The sequence below is a fragment of the Euprymna scolopes genome, chromosome 5 (assembly GCF_053919585.1).
Source record: "Euprymna scolopes isolate OS-2025 chromosome 5, ASM5391958v1, whole genome shotgun sequence".
In the NCBI taxonomy this organism is placed as follows: domain Eukaryota; kingdom Metazoa; phylum Mollusca; class Cephalopoda; order Sepiida; family Sepiolidae; genus Euprymna; species Euprymna scolopes.
In genome coordinates this window covers 51,580,749-51,586,472 of record NC_136486.1, presented here as the reverse complement: position 1 = coordinate 51,586,472, position 5,724 = coordinate 51,580,749, and the positions used below count along the sequence as shown (strand labels likewise).

General features: G+C 31.4%; 1 pseudogene; it reads right to left on the bottom strand.

Moving 5' to 3' along the window:
• Nucleotides 1–1,094: 1,094 nt before the first annotated feature.
• LOC145277291 (U2 spliceosomal RNA) lies at nt 1,095–1,235 on the bottom strand (annotated as a pseudogene).
• Between the last annotated feature and the right edge of the window lie 4,489 nt (nt 1,236–5,724).

Here is a 5,724-nt window from a genome sequence, read left to right as displayed (position 1 = left end):
ATATATATATATATATATATATATATATAGTAATTTATAGAATATATGTGGCGATTAAGCTACACTGAATATTCCGCGTTTCATCCACTCTAGGACTCTTCAGGTTTATGCGCATAAGCCTGAAGAGTGCTACAGTGGATGAAACGCGGAATATTCAGTGTAGCTTAATCGCCATATACGTTTTATAAATTACTAACTAGTTCTACCTACGTATTGAGCACATTTGAAGTAAATACTTAAAGTTTATGCATAAATCTATACTTTCGTATATTAATTTTATGTGAGTAAATTAAGTAGTTATATATATATATATATATAAATATATATGTATATATACATAATATAAGTATAAAAACATACATATAAATATATATAAATATATAAATATATATATATATATATATATATATATATATATATATATGTATGTATGTATGTAAAATGTACGTTTGTTCGTAATAGATAATCTAAATAACTACTGGACCATTTTTGTATAGTATTTTCATCATACCCATGCGTGTATTTATATATATCTTTCTAATTATACCATCATACTTAAATTTTATTTAATGAATTAGGTGGTTTTCTTTGTAACGATGTGGTCATTTTGTTTTTTTTGGTTTTTTTTTTGGGGGGGGGGATATCACCCCTCATCGATTATCTACTAGTCCCGTAGCATCACTAAAAGAAATGTGTTTATTATATGGGTACATAGAAATGTTTCACAGATTTTACATGGGTAAAATTTAATCATGTGATTAATAACAAGGCCGATAGCCATTAGTCGCATGCACTCGTGTAATGAATGAATGCGTGAATGTAGGATTGACATAAAATTCTTAAAGATAAACTAAAATGACCGAAAAATTGGCTGAATTACTTAAATAAAAAGTAAATAACTTAAAATGACTTTAATGAACTTAAGGATGAATTGAATAACCTTAAGAATGACTTGAATGCTTAACAAATAAATGGAATCCTTCCGAAAACAACTTGAATGATCTGGAGAATGATATGAATGGCTTTGAGACTGACTGGTTGTAAATTGGGGGATCATTTTACATTAAATGAATACAGAAAAGTGAACCCCACTTTATATCACTACAATTATTTGATTTAGGGAATTTGAAACGTTATATAAGCTATGTGGCCAAGGAAAAGTTACAAACATAAGTATAGCATGTAGTAAGAACAGATACTACACTTTGATTTTGGCCAAAAGGCCAAGAAAAGGTTATTTATTTGCTTCCCCACCGAGCACAACATGCACAAGGCCGATTTTTAATGACCAAGGTATTATATGTGGGGTTGCCCCAACATATGGACTTTGCTTGCAGTATCTGCCGGAACAGATTGTGTTTATTTGCTCCCCCACCGAGCAAATTAGGCACAAGGCCGATTTTTAATGTGAAGAGTGATGGGAAAATGGGGACCAACTCCCAGGGGAGTAGGGGAGCTGGAAAGTGACAATTGGTATGAAGGGTTACCCTACATTGACCAAGGTCTTATATATGGGGTTGCCCCCACATATGATCTTTGCTTGCAGTATCTGCCGGAACAGGTACTACATTTTGATCTTGGCCAAAAGGCCAAGAAAAACTTTAAAAGCTAAGAACAGCATGTATTAACAACAGACCTTTTATCTTAACCAAAATGGCCAAGCACAAAAATGTTACGGACAGACCGACCGACCGACAGACCGTCCGACCGACGGACCGACGGAGTGACTTATAGAGTCGCTTGCACGCGACTAAAAATGTAATCATATGGTTAAATTTTAATTTAAATTGACCACATGGGTTCGCTTTTCTGTCAAATGATCATCAGAAATGAATATTTGCAACAAAACGACAATTCTGGAGCATGCTTTTACTATTCAAGAAAATTAAAGTTTCACAGTGAATTGACGTATATATGTTCAGTCACTCATGAGATACCTATTTCAGTCTTCTAAATTATTTAGCGTGAAATGAGTTTAGGAATTTATATCCTAACTTAATTATTATTTTTTATTTACAAATCACACTAATACACAAAGTTATAAAAATTGCATCGTCCAACCACCACAAATATCTATATTTACTTACGTTATATTAGAAATTAACCGACCCCTAAAAATCTTTTAATATTGAATTTTTGACAATAAAATTGTAGAATCTAGTAGCTGAGTGTCACATCTCAAATAAAAAAGCGAAAAGAACCTCTTGTAAACACACTGGCAACAATTTGGGTTTATGTTTTCCTTAAGTCTTTTCAATAATGAGGATCGATTTACTAGTATTTTGAATTAGAAACTGGGCACCCCTTAAAAATCTTTAATTATTGATTTTTTTTTCCATTTTCTTTCAATTTGTCATTTTGCGATCGCCGATAATCCACTGTAAAATATTTTTTTTAAAAAGACGAAATTAAAAAGAACGGTACTCTTGCAAAATTCGACCCGAATCCTCGTCAATTATGATTTGGGCTCGGTCGGCAAACACTGCATTAAGCGGAGCGTTGTTCCAATGTTACAACACTAAATCGACATTCTTTTCTTTTTTTTTGCATACAATATTTCTTGAATGATGGCTTTTTCAGTTTATTTTTTAACATCTGTTGAGAAAATAAAATAATTTGTACATTCTCTTTAAAAAAAAACTTGTTGTAGATTCACATAACCATTTACAGTTTTCATTCACTTTTTCTCATAAAAAATCTGTTTGCAAAAAAAAAAACAACATTTTTTGTAAATTTTCTTTGGAAAAAATAAAATAAAATGTACGCTTTCTTAGAAAAAAGATTTCACCTAACAATTTACAGTAAAAAATGGTATTTCTTTTTAAAAAAACCCAACTTTTTTTTGATAAAAAGTTGCAAAATAAATAAAAGTAAATAAATATAATACAATACAAACTACACTTTTTCATTAGGAATATATATATATATACACACACACACACACACACACATATATATATATATATATATATATATATATATATATATATATATATATATATATATAGTATAAATCTTATAATATGAACATCCGCTTTTTAGAGGATGCTGTTCAAGTTTCGTGATAAAAAAATGTGCTGCAGGTAACTTTAATTTTCTAAGAATTAAGAAATATTAAATGAAATTCATTGCTATATGATACTTCAAGTATATATTAAGTTGAGTTTAAGATATATTGCTAGTAAGAATTGTTAAATATTATTACCAGAAACAAAAAACATTGAAAATAAATTAAATCTACTCTTACTTGTTAGGTATTTATTACCTAAATTATCATCTACAGAAATCATACATTTATGTAAAATACAGTTGATTTTTTTTATTTATTGAATGAGTCTCATTGCAGTTTCTATTTTCATCGATTGAGCTCTCGGGCGCTGCGATTTTCTTCCGTATGGGATCACGAAAATCTACAATTTATTGGTTCTGTAGCTTCTTTATGATTATATCTTTTCGGAGTGACATTCCTTGCAAAACCTAGTTGTCACTAAAGTGAGGACTTTTTTTCTAGAAATGTTATAACCGTCTCCATAGATTTTCTACATCATCCCATGATATTGCTTCATCAGAGTGTTCTTGGTTATTTACATTAGGGTCAAGAGAATTGGAGCTGTCGATTGTTTCATCAACATTACTGCCTTCAGGATATTGATCACTAGTTCCAAATCTTGTTGCACCCACATTTCAGCATCATTTGCATTATGTGATGTAAGAACAGCGTGGTTGGGCGGTAATAGTTTGCTTTCAATAATTTTTTCTAGAGCAGATATATTCTCTGATTCTTTCAGTTCAGAAACCTTTGGTGCTTGGCATAATTTACCCCATGCTTTTGTTAATGTACTTGCTCGTACTTGATTCCATTGCGAGAGAAAATATGGCATCTTTGATAGTAAAATGGCACTGAAAATCGCTTATACTGATACTATTTATCATATTCATCATGAAATTATTTCTGTAGAAACATTGTAAGTTCAAAATAATCCCTTGATCCATAGGTTGGGTGAGAGAAGTCACATTAGGTGGTAAGTAGCACACAAAAATATTCCCGCAAGATGACACTAGTTCTGACTCAGGAGGATGTGCTCTATAATTGTCCAAATAGAAGCAAGCACTTTGAATCAGGTTTACCTTATTCAAGAAAACGTCTCTAGACAACTGGCACAAATTCTCGCAATAAACATTTTTAAACAACTGTTGATTCATCTGTCCATTTCGTGAAGAATAATAGGATACTTGCAAAGGCGAAACTCCTTTCAATGCTCGGAGATACATTGATTTGCCGGTGACAAGAAGCTTAAGTTTACGAGTTCATGAAGCATTAGCTCATATCATCGCTGTTAGTCTTTCTTTATTTAATTTGAATCCTTTTATTTTTCGATCCTCGGATCCGGCTAATGTTTTTGTCGGAAAGCACTTCCAATTTACGCCACTTTTATCAGCGTTGTAAAAATCCTCTGGTGTTAAGCCATAATCGACAATTAACGTCTTGAATTTGTCACAATAATTTGATGATGCGTGTGTATCAGAAGACCGTTGTTAGTCTGACATTGTTAATTGTCTTATACCATGTCTACTCTTAAAGCTCCTAAGCCAGCATTCACTGAATTCCATATCTTCTGTGATATTCAACACTTCCCTCAGAGATTTTGCTTTAGCAATTAACATGGGCCCAGTTATTGCTACACCTTCATTCCGTTTTGCTACAAAGCACTCATGCAATATTCGATCGAATTCAACTTCCTTTGGTTTCCGAAGAGTCCTTTTTTTTACATGTCTTTTATTTGAAAAGAAAGGAGCAGCTTTTAATATTTCCTCCTTTTTCTTTTTGATGTAAAATAGTGTACTTCTTTCCAATCTTATAATCTCTCAATATAACGCTATTTTCAACACCAGCATCAATTTCTTTCTATAATTTAACGTTTTACGAGTAAAGTCAGTGTCACTTTTTTATATATAGCAATCAGAAAATTGCATTATTAGTCGCCCCCAATTCCATAGGACGTATAACGTATATAACAATAATGCATTTTCAATTAAGAAGTGACATATTAAGTGAAATATTAGTGAGCTAAATTACAACGACCGCTATAATCACCAATAAAATCAATAACATAAAAATATATATAATATATATAAAATATTAACTACATAAGACTCAATTTTTTGAATTCATAGTAATATATTACAAATACAATATTTAAATGTATTATAAGATAATATTTATTTCTTACTAATTTAGCATGATAACATACAGATAGTTTTAAAACTTTGTATATAATTTTTTTTTATTTTATTATTTTTTTATTTATTTTTAATAGACTTACTTTCCATGACTCAATTAACTCTAGGACGCGCGTTAATCTCCATTTTCTTTCCCTTCTCTTTCTCAGAGATTCTAGACTATATGACAGGCAGCGGATGGTCACTCTGTCCTTTTTCTTTCTTCTTCTTTTTCCATTACGCGCTGTTTATTCTATTTCCTTCTCTCTATATCCGTATATTTCTCCCTCTTCTTCCTAGGTTAGTAAACGCGTGTCAAGGCATTTACGTGTAAGAACGTGCATATTTAGGGGCGTGTGTGTGTGTATGTGTGTGTGTTGCGTGTGTGTGTGTGTGTGTGTATCTGTGGTTACATCGAGCTGCCGTTTATAAGTGGCATAAAATTTTTGTTGTTTTTTTGTTGTTGTTTTCTTTTAAAAAATCCCTCCCACCCTCTCTATAAAA